At 39.9% G+C, this 12,275-nt stretch overlaps 1 pseudogene; it reads left to right on the plus strand.

Annotated features, from left to right (window-relative positions):
• Positions 1 to 390: 390 nt before the first annotated feature.
• On the plus strand, positions 391 to 6,762 carry LOC129560819 (mitotic checkpoint protein BUB3 pseudogene; annotated as a pseudogene).
• The last annotated feature ends 5,513 nt before the right edge of the window (positions 6,763 to 12,275 follow it).

A 12,275-nucleotide genomic window follows, 5' to 3' on the forward strand; every position in this document is an offset into this window, starting at 1 on the left:
CCCGCATCTCCTGTGTCTCCTGCATTGGCAGACAGGTTCTTTACCACTAGCGCCACCTGGGAAGCCCGTATAAATCTGACCAGGGTGAATAAACAAAGTGGAAGGAGAAAAAGGAAAACAGACTACCAGAGAAACATGACTGAAGTGGGAAGACGAGAAAACGGGAATCCTTCCTGTTTTCCCCACAGCTCTCTAGTGCTCCGGTTTCCAGCTCTTTCTGAGATTTATTTTGTGGTCTTGAGTTCCACCTGTACTGGACAAGTGTTTCACTTGCTTGGCTTTGCTTACCTAATTTTCTTAGCGGAAACATTCTTCATTTGACATGGCCTTATAATAACTCTCAGTTATCATTTCCCACCTGTCCCTATGCCTTCCACCCTACTTACGAAAATGAAGGTACTTCCACGGTGGTCCAGTGGTTAAGATTTCATCTTTCAAGGCAGAGGTTGCAGGTTCCACCCATGGTCAGGGAGCTAAGATCTCATATGCTTCGTGCCCAAAAAAAAAAAAAAAACAAACATAATACAGAAGCAATACTGTAACAAATTCAACAAGGACCTTTAAAAAAATGGTACACATCAAATAGACCTTATTAAAAAAAAGTGGAGAAAATGTCCCTCTTTCAGTCAATATTTGACTAGTGCTTTTAGTTTAATTCCCTCTTTCCTTCTTAATGATTTCACTGGTTCAAGTACTAGTATTTCTGGCATTAATAATTCCAAATTAAATTGAGATCATTGGAAATTAGACTCAAATACTGATCTGTATGCAAAAATTTGGAATGGGGGATCTCAGGAAGAATATAAATGAGCCAGGGAAGCAGGACAGGGTGGAAAGAAAATGAGTGGCTTTTCCAATACTAATCTCAGCCAGTCTTGTGGACAGAGCTAGCATGGTCCTTCAGAGTGGTCCCTAATTGAGGCAAAGGGCTGGACAGTGGTTAAGGTTAGGGCTAGGGTTAGGGTTGAGCTTCCCTGGTGGCTCAGTTGGTAACGAATCTGCCTGCAATGCAGGAGACCCAGGTTCAATCCCTGGGTCAGGAAGATCCCCTGGAGAATGGAATGGCAATCCACTCCAGTATTCTTGCCTGGAGAATTACATGGACAGAGGAGCCTGGTGGGCTTCTGTCTATAGAGTCACTAAGAGTCGGACACGACTGAGCTGCTAACACTAAGGTTAGAGTTAAGTGTGCTCTGAATGAGGCCATGTGAAGATATGCCTTGTAGACGGGCTTTTCAGGGAGTTAGCTGCCAGTCAGGTCAAATTGTTAGCATGGGGCTTTGTCGAACTCTAAACAGACAAAGATTCTCTCCTTGCCTAAATTCTACTCAGGCTCCCCCCAGTGTTCTTCTCAAATTGACTTTTGGGCTTCCATTTTTGTCTCTGCATAGTCCAAATTTAGCAAGAATTCTGCTAAGGCAGTTAACCCATATTCCTCCACTCTTGATATTTGATCACTGTTAGTATCTAATCAGGTTCCTCTTCCTCCGCCATCCCCCAGGTAATATTTGCTCTTCTGGCCTGTCTTAACTAAGAATCTCAATAGGCCAATCTAGCCAGTTTCCCTTCTTAACCGTGATGTTTCCTCTTAGTAATTTTCCACCCACTGAACCCTACCCTGCTCCTTGACTATAAATTGTGAGTATTCTTTATTGTATTCAGCATTGAACCTAGTTCTCCAGTGGGGTCTCTTCTCCCCTATGCTAATAGCTTTTCTGAATAAAATCCGCTTTTACCACTTTACTGTCCAGCTCTGTTTGCTTTTTGACAAAACCCACTTTGACTTCATTGGAAGGACTTATGCTAAAGCTGAAACTCCAATACTTTGGCCACCTCATGCGACGAGTTGACTCACTGGAAAAGAGTCTGATGCTGGGAGGGTTTGGGGTTAGGAGGAGACAGGGATGACAGAGAATGAGATGGCTGGATGGCATTACCGACTCGATGGACATGAGTTTGAGTGAACTCCGGGAGTTGGTGATGGACAGGGAGGCCTGGCGTGCTGTGGTTCATGGGGTCGCAAAGAGTCGGACACTACTGAGCGACTGAACTGAACTGAACTGAACTGAACTTTGACTTCTCAGGGACTGTTAGGCTGTTGATCTTCATCGCCAGTGTGATTGCAAAGGCTGCTGATGTTCAAGCTATGACAGAATTGACAAGAAGGAGCTGGGGGTAGGTAAGTTAAAAATGCCACACAATTCAGTGTTCTTACCAAGATTGTGCTGTTTTTCCTGAATAAATACTCCTTGAGTTGTTGCAAGTATTTAGCTAATTTCCAGACCACTGAAAAAGTTCATAATTTTGATCAGTGTCCTCTTTGCTTTTATGAAGGAGAAAAATTTCAGAGGTCTTCATTCTGTTCACTCCAAAAGTGCTTCTGCTTATCTTGGAATTTAGACAAAAGTGCTGTAAAAATCTAAGGACATAGGTTCTAAACATTAGAAACAACCTATCATTTCTTCACCCAAATACTGTAGTGATGCCCCTGCCTCTGCTTTTGTTATGATATGAAATGACAGGTGAGAGTTAACCATCCTTTGGGAGTAGTTGGTTGATTTTAATGGCAACCCTTTCTCAGCCATGAATCTCTTGTGAGTTGAAACAGAATGGTGTGAAGTAAGTTAGAAAGAAAAACACCAATACTGTATATTGATGCATATATATATGGAATTTAGAAAGATGGTAACGATGACCCTATATGCAAGAAAGCAAAAGAGACACAGATTTAAAGGACAAGACTGTTGGACTCTGTGGGAGAAGGCAAGGGTGGGATGATTTGAGAGAATAGCATTGAAACATGTATGTGTGAAACTGATGACCAGTCCAAGATCGATGTATGATGCAGGGCACTCAAAGCCAATGCAGTGGGACAACCCAGAGGGATGGGATGGGGAGGGAGGTGGGAGAGGGGTTCAGGACAGGGGGACATATGTACACCCGTGGCTGATTCATGTCAATGTATGGCAAAAACCACCACAAGATTGTAAAGTAATTAGCCTTCAATTAAAATCAACAAATTAAAAAAAAAAAAAAGAATGGGGAGTTCATGTTGAGTGGGAACAGAGTTTCAGTTTAGGAAAGTGAAAAATTCAGGAGGTGAATGATGGTGAAAGCTGCACCACAGTGTGAATGTACTCAGTAACACTGAATTGTACAGTTAAACATGGTTGAGTGAGTGAGTGAGTGAAAGTCGCCCAGTCGTGTCTGACTCTTTGTGACCCTGTGGACTATACAGTCCATGGGCTTCTCCAGGCCAGACTACTGGAATAGGTAGCCTTTCCCATCAGTAAGGGATCTTCCCAACCCAGGGATCGAACCCAGGTCTCCCACATTGCAGGTGGATTCTTTACCAACTGAGCTATCTGGGAAGCCCAAGAATACTGGAGTGGGTAGCCTATTCCTTCTCCATCAGATTTTTCTGACCCAGGAATCAAACTGGGGTCTTCTGCATTGCAGGCGGATTCTTTAGCATAAAACATTATGAAACTTTCACCACAATAAAAAAAATTTTTTTTAAAGGATATGCAATGCCAATCGTTGGCTAAAAGACCATCACATTGTATCTCAGTTTCAAAATCTGGACCATTTTCCCAAGGTTCTCTTTCAGTCCTCCAACTTGCCTGCTAAATACACAATTTCATTTAACCTATTTCTTCTGGACAACTATAGAATTCTATAGTTCAATCCCTTTCCCCAAAGGTTTTTGAAAGAGGAGATGCTCATGTGTAATAAACATCAAGATCAAAGGTGCTGCTTGAGATAATTTCAGTCTATGTTTAGACACTTCTGTTCATCTCACTGGAAGGACACACAGCCATCCAGTGGTAGAAGTAGGTGATGAGACTTGTGTGCAGGGATATTTTTTTTATTCTGAGTCCTACCTTGAAGTGTATGCTTTTCCATAGTTTTTTCCTCTCTGAATTTCTCATTAGATGAGACACTTTAGTAACATTTCCCACATGCTTTGACATCTTTTTTTTTTTTTTTTGAGGAAAATGTTTCATCCTATTAGGTTAATTCCCCCCGAAGGTATTTGCATAAGTGGTGTGGGTCTGGCCTTTTGACGTTATCTTCCTGAATGATCTCTGACTGCTCACTCAGGCCTGTTGTATTGTAGATGCAGGGTCTGGCCTCACTGAATCTCATGCTATCTTTACCAAATCAAATCTGTAAAGTTCACTTGCAATTTAACCTATTGTTTTTGAGTCATCTTGACATTTTGACTTCGTAAGTGTAAACTGAAAACTGCATTTACTGGAAATTTGCTTTTAAAAATAAAACAACATAGGCCAGATCCCTGATCTACAGCTGCTTTATAAAATTAGGCAATGCTTATGAGATAATGCTCCTCAAAGAAATTTTTAAAAAGAAATTTATGTCTAACATTTTTAAAATGCATGAAGAGTATGACTATGTTCAACAGGAGCAGAAAATATACAAAGAACAGTATAAGTTATTATGATCGAATCTAGTTTCTTAAAAGGGAGGCAGAGAGCATTATCAAATGTTACAGGGGTGATAATATTTAGCATTGTGTTAAAAAAAACAGACAGAGAAGTTTCTCTTTATTTCAAAGTTAAAAATGCTATACATAGTAAGGTTTTTGGTACATTTAGCCTATATTTAAAAGCCAATGTATATTGATTTTAATTAATATTTAGAACCTTTGGAAAATTCATAATAAATGACATCTTATTTTGTAGTAATATTGAAAATTGAAATTTTCCCAGAAGATAATTTTTATTAATGACTTACAGAGTCATTAATTCTTACTGTTGAATGGGACCACAATACAATCAATTTCATCATTTTGTTTTCTTAACCATTTAGAGATATATTGGCATTTAGAGGTGAACAAAATGGTTAAATGGAAGTGAAGAAGAACTTTGAGTAGCTTACCTCAAATAGTCGAAGATTAAGAATTTGGGGCAGTTATAAAAGGTATATGGATAACTGGGTAATTTGAATATAGAGTCGGTATAAAAAGCAGAGACATTACTTTGCCAACCAAGGTCCGTCTAGTCAAGGCAATGGTTTTTCCAGTGGTCATGTATGGATGTGAGAGTTGGACTGTGAAGAAAGCTGATCGCCGAAGAATCGATGCTTTTGAACTGTGGTGTTGGAGAAGACTCTTGAGAGTCCCTTGGACTGCAAGGAGATCCAACCAGTCCATTCTAAAGGAGATCAATCCTGGGTGTTCTTTGGAGGGACTGATGCTAAAGCTGAAACGGCAATACTTCGGCCACCTCATGTGACGAGTTGACTCACTGGAAAAGACTCTGATGCTGGGAAAGGTTGGGGGTGGGAGGAGAAGGGGACGACGGAGAATGAGATGGCTGAATGGCATCACCGACTCTGTGGACATGAGTTTGAGTGTACTCCGGGAGTTGGTGATGGACAGGGAGGCCTGGCGTGCTGTGGTTCATGGGGTCGCGGAGAGTCGGACACAACTGAGCGACTGAACTGAACTGAACTCATGGATGTCCCTGGTGACTCAGAAGATAAAGAAACTGTCTGCAATGCAGGAGACCTGGGTTCGACCCCTGGGTCAGGAAGATTCCCTGGAGAAGGGAATGGCAACCCACTCCAGTATTCTTGCCTGGAGAATTCCATGGACACAGGAGTCTGGCAGGCTACAATCCATGGGGTCACAAAAAGTCAGACATGACTGAACAGCTATCACACAGACACACACACACACGTTTGGTGACAGTTTTAGTGTGACACTAGGAGATTATTATAAATTTTAATAGGTGTGAAAATGTTATTGTGATTTTGTAGAAAGATGTTTCCATTTCAGAGATGCACGCTAAAAGGTGAAAACTGTAATGTCTGAGGGAAGTCGGGAGGAGACGGCGGTGAAGTCACTTCTGAGAGAAGCCCGTTATGCTTGCTTGTAATGAGTTCAGTGTGAACCACCCACTTAAGGAAAAGTCTCCTTGGTGAAGTTCAGTCCCAAGACCAGCTCCTGCTTGTCTCCTCCCGGGATTCAGCGATGCCTCTCTGCAGTGTTCCGGTTGTCCGGCTCAAGTACCAGCATCCAGCGCTGTCTGGGATGTGTGTTCAACGATCCAAAACACACTTTGAGTGGGGGATTGAACCCTTGACTGAAAATGCATGATTCCAACACTGATCAAGAAAATCTTGTTGGAACGCATGATGCCGCATCGGTGCGGTGAATTCTGTCCAGAAGTGACGGTGGTGGTCACTGGGCATTGCGATTGACAGTTAATCCGTGGAACCCCAGAACTCCTTACAGTGCTAGAACCTTCTCGGTGTCTGAACATGGCTGACTGCGAGCAAGGCGGGCCGTAAAGTATTAACGTGGGATCACAGAGCACGGATTCTGTGCAACAGTGCTGGGTGTCCAACCTCAGGTACCAGGCTCACTGCTTTGAGCATTTTCAAACAAGCAGAGTTATGTATTAAGCTCTTCTGGAGGCCAAGTGGCTGTTGAATACTTCCTGCTGAGTCCTGAGGCACAGTAGAAGCTTGTTTTCACGTGTCCAAGGCTAAAAGAAAAAAATACCCAGGGGATTTCTCCAGTCAATGCCATTTGTTTTAACATCAACAATGTGCCTGCCATGAGTGGTTCTGATGGATTTGTAAATATTTTGGGTCCATAGATACCCCTCCAGCATCACATCAGTTGTCTTCAGTAATGATGGGACTACATTTGCAATTGCATCATCACCTACATATAAGACAATGACAAAGGACATACTGAAGATGATTTCTCACTTGCCAAGTGACAGATAGAGGTCCACCTAATCATCTCCTGAAAGTGGTTTCTCTAGGGAAAACTCTTCTGCTTCCTACAGATAGATGTGTATCTCCTGGGTGTGTTACAGCCATTGTTTTTGATGCATTATTTAGTATGAATTTCTCTGTTTTCTGTCTGACAAAAAACTCATCTGTATGTCTTTTCATACTTTGCGTAGTATGAAGAGTCTTTGTGTGCTTTGTATTTCAGTAACTCTAAAATACTTTGACAGAAGAAAACTAGAAGAAGCAAATATGGCAAAATGGGAATACCAGGCCACCTGACCTGCCTCTTGAGAAACCTGTATGCAGGTCAGGAAGCAACAGTTAGAACTGGACATGGGACAACAGACTGGTTCCAAATAGGAAAAGGAGTGCGTCAAGGTTGTATATTGTCACCCTGCTTATTTAACTTATATGCAGAGTACATCATGAGGAATGCTGGGCTGGAAGAAGCACAAGCTGGAATCAAGATTGCTGGGAGAAATATCAATAACCTTAGATATGCAGATGATACCTCCCTTACGGCAGAAAGTGAAGAGGAACTCAAAAGCCTCTTGACGAAAGTGAAAGAGGAGAGTGAAAAGGTTGGCTTGAAGCCCAACATTCAGAAAACGAAGATCATGGCATCTGGTCCCATCACTTCATGTTTACCCCATGGCAGATGGGTAAACAGTGGAAGCAGTGTCAGACTTTGTTTTTTTGGGCTCCAAAATCACTGCAGATGTTGATTGCAGCCATGAAATTAAAAGACGTTTACTCCTTGGAAGGAAAGTTACGACTAACCTAAATAGCATATTAAAAAGCAGAGACATTACTTTGCCAACCAAGGTCCGTCTAGTCAAGGCTATGGTTTTTCCTGTGGTCATGTATGGATGTGAGAGTTGGACTGTGAAGAAAGCTGATCGCCGAAGAATTGATGCTTTTGAACTGTGGTGCTGGAGAAGACTCTTGAGAGTCCCTTGGATTGCAAGGAGATCCAACCAATCCATTCTAGAGGAGATCAATCCTGGGTGTTCATTGGAAGGACTGATGCTGAAACTGAAACTCCAATACTTTGGCCACCTCATGCGATGAGTTTACTCACTGGAAAAGACTCTGATGTTGGGAGGGATTGGGGGAGGGAGGAGATGGGGATGACAGAGAATGAGATGGCTGGATGGCATCACCGACTCTGTGGACATGAGTTTGAGTGAACTCCGGGAGTTGGTGATGGACAGGGAGGCCTGGCGTGCTGTGATTCATGGGGTCGCAAAGAGTCGGACACGACTGAGTGACTGAATTGAACTGAACTGATGGCAAAATTTTGAAATCTAGGAGATGGGTGTATAAAGGAGTATTCATATATACCATTTTCTCTACTTGTCTATATATTTGGTTGTTTCAATAATAAAAATTTCTTAAAGTGTTTCATAGCTTTAAAATGTTTTAACAATTGAGATTTTGCCACATGTGAATTAACAAAATTTTATTACCATTTTTCTGTTTTTTCCCTAAATTTTCTAAAACCATATAAAACTAAAATATAAATCAGAATTAAATATTTGATTACTTGCTTGTTTTTAAAGAAATTGCCATTAAAGAAATGTAACAGTTAATTTAAGAAAACTTTTCTATATTTTCCTTTGTTGTCTTTTTTCTTCCTTCTACCGACTCTGTGGACATGAGTTTGAGTGAACTCCGGGAGTTGGTGATGGACAGGGAGGCCTGGCGTGCTGTGATTCATGGGGTCGCGGAGAGTCGGACACGACTGAGCGACTGAACTGAACTGAACTGAACTGTCATAAAATTTTCATAAAAGGTTTTAAGCAAGGTAACATAAATAAAAAGTATGTGGTAAAGTTAGGGCCAAAGGAAGTAAAACAGAGTCAGTAATGAGATTAATGCTCAAAACATCCTAAACACTTACCAGCAAAGGACCATGGATTTGGTTTTTAGCTTTTCAGCTGAAAATTTAAAAACAGAAACATGAATAGTCATATCATTCAGAGTGCTCATAAAATAAAGGCAACTTATTCACAAAGAAGAGGCACAGTATCTTCTGATTTGAAGTTTATCCTAAACAGGATCTGTGTGATGAAATGAACAAAACCTTAAGCAATATGCTTAGGACAGCTACTGCAGAGTTTGGTGACAATGTATCTTAATTTAGGCAGTTGTCCTTATGACAAAAAATAATCACTTAGAAGCATAGAAGAAATGCTATAGTATCATCCAGATAAACAGCATCTTAGAGATCTTGAGAGATGGAGTATTTGGAACAAATCTTTTTCACCAGTTTCAAAAGCCCAAAGGGAGTTGATCGATAAACATTATAAGAAAAGTTCTAGGGGTCCTGTAAGTTGTGTACATAAGAGGTCGTGAGTGGGCATGAATGCATTTTTTCTGAGGACAGGGTTTGTAACTTTTATCAGAAGGATCTTTGCTCGAGGAAAGACTGAGAACCACTGATTTACAAAAGTAAAGAAGCTGCATATCCATTATGGATATCTTTTTCTTTGAAAAAAAAAAACACATTTATTTATTTTCTTATTTTTGAATGGATTGAATCTAAGTTAAGGCATGCAGGCTCAGATGCTGTGACATGTAGGCTTAGTTGCCCAGAAGTATATGGGATCTTAGTTCTCTGACCAGGGATTGAACCCGTGTTCCCTGCATTAGAAGGCAGACTCTTAAGCCACTCGACCACCAAGGAAGTCCATGGATACTGTTTTCTTAATGAGCTTTTCAAAAATATATATGATAATGAGTTTTGAGAGTATGCTCTCTGCCTGCTTCTCAGAACTAAAAAATTCTGCATGTCCCCTAAAAAAAGAAAACATATGTCCCATGAGTCAGTTCAATATAGCAGACTTGTGTGTGCATGCTAAGTCGCTTCAGTTGTGTCCAACTCTTTGCAACCATGTAGACTGTAGCCTGCCAGGCTTCTCTACCCATGGGATTCTCCAGGCAAGAATACTGGAGTGGGTTGCCAGTCTTTCCTTCAAGGGATCTTCCTGACCCAGGGATCGAACTCATGTCTCTTATGTCTCCTGTATTGGCAAGCAAATTCTTTACCACTAGCACCATTGACTTGACCTCTTATAAAATCTGAGGTGCTGATTTAGGACTGATTGGAAGAGAAATCTGCTTCATATATGCTCAGAGGTAAGGCCAAGTGTATTTTCAAGAAAGATAAAAATTTTTATAGAAAATAATTTTGCGTATACTCCAGATGAAATGAAAAAAGTTCAGTCAGTGTGTTGATAAGCATAACATGAATATTTTAAAGCTGGTGTAATCAGGAGCTTATCTTGAACATTACAAAAGAAACGTTGAATAAATCACCCATAGACAGTCTGGCTTTGAGTGATGTAGTTTCCTGGAACAATATACTAACGGAAATTGCTTGCAAAGTGTATTCCTCTGTAAATGAATGAGATACCTTGCTGAATGGTATTGTTAGCTTTAAAAAAATTAAAAGTTTTGTTTCTAGAAATAGCCAGTCAGGCCAGAAGTTTCTTAAGATCTTGGTTCAATCATAAGTATAAGTATTTATTGTGTATTTTGTGTGTGGATACAACTTAAATTTTCATATATATTTTATATATTAAGTATGTTGTAAAGATATATAGTGATAGTGAAGTCGCTTAGTCATGTCTGATTCTTTGCAATCCCATGGATTGTAGACTGCCAGACTCCTCTGTCCATGGGATTTTCCAGGCAAGAATACTGGAGTGGGTTGCCATTTCCTTTTCCAGGGGATCTTTCCAACCCAGGGACAGAATCCAGGTCTCCCACATTGCAGGCAGACTCTTTACCGTCTGAGCCACCAGGGAAGCCCTGATAAAAGATATAAAGTCAATACATATTTTCATTTATGTATATTCATAAATAAAATATATAGGAAATCTTAAGCTGTACCCATACACAAAAGATGCATAATAAATTTTTATATTTGTAATCTAGCCAAGACCTTAAGACTGTATATATATTAAAGCTATATAAATATAGTTTTAATATTTTTATTAATATAAATATAATTAATTTATATTTAACGTAAACAATATATACTATATGTTTATATAATTTATATTTATATAACCATAGTATGAAATTATATAAATATATGTGTGTATATTCTAATATATTTTTCTTAATACATAAAATATACAAAATATATGGGACTTCTCAGGTGGCACTAGTGGTAAAAGCATCCTCCTGTCAATGCAGGAGACACGAGAGACTTGATACAAGAGACAAATGCCATCACGCTATTTACTTTTAAAAGAATATGCCTTTCCACTGTGTGTGTCTAGAAGAGGAACAACTCATCTATTGCACTCAAAATGCTATTCAATTATTGAAGAACAAGATAATAGGGAAAATCCCCTGGAGGAGAAAGTAGCAACCCACTCCAGTATTCTTGTCTGGAAAATTCCATGGACAGAGGGGCCTGGCAAGCCACAGTCCATGGGGTCGCAAAGAGTCAGACCCGACTGAGCACACAAGCATGTTCTTCAAGAGCATTTGTACAGTGATCATTCTGTTTATGGTTGCACAGCTGAGAGAAGTTGAGAGCTGCTAACAGAAGAGCTGGACATCTCCTTTTAGTCAGCTACTGTTTAAGTGTAGGAAGTATTGTTGCATTTGTATGTAATTAAGAGCATCCACTTAAATGGTTTATTCTTCATCCTTTCAAATTTCTCCAGCCAGCTGTATGACTGTTTACACCAGAGTTGACACAGCAATACTACTCAAGGATTTTATCCCAGTGAAGCTATTTAAGGAAAGCAAAAGAGCTATATATATTCATGAAGACATCCAGCATGTCTTTATTTATAAGAGAATATAAGAAAATATTGGGAAGAACCCCCTCTCCCACCTCCCAGAGATGCTATATTAAGGGGGATGTCTGTATGTGCCTAATTGCTTAGTTGTGTCTGATTCTGAGACCCCATGGGCTATAGCCCCATCCATGGAATTTTCTAGACAAGAATACTGGAGCTGGCTGCCATTTCCTCCTCCAGGGGATCTTCCCAACCCAGGGGTCAAACCCGCGTCTCTTGTATCTCCTGTGTTGGCATGTGGATTCTTTACCACTAGCGCCACCATATCAACACAGTGAAATATTATAAAACTATTATGAAGTTATAAAAATTTGTAAACTCATGAAAACATCTGACTAAGCATCAAGAAAGGATAGCAAAATACTGTTATAGACATATACTTAACAACTGTTATACATTCGACAACTAAAAACATATATATATAAAAATGTGAAAGAAATGGAAATAGTCATTGTGTAATGGGATTATAAATATTTTTCATTCTTTCCTTGATCTTGTGATTTTTATTTCATAAATATTTGAAAACTCCTTGACAAATTCCAGGGTTTTCATTAGAGCTTTTCAGGATTTCATTAGTCACTAGTGGACTTCTTATCTTTTAAATACTGGGTCCTCCACTCATTAGTAGGACAATATTGTACCAACTAATTAATTCCCCTAGATGGCATTTTCTTTTCCCTG

The sequence above is a fragment of the Moschus berezovskii genome, chromosome 10, assembly GCF_049115385.1.
Source record: "Moschus berezovskii isolate FMDL1 chromosome 10, NW_MosBer_1.0, whole genome shotgun sequence".
Taxonomy (NCBI): domain Eukaryota; kingdom Metazoa; phylum Chordata; class Mammalia; order Artiodactyla; family Moschidae; genus Moschus; species Moschus berezovskii.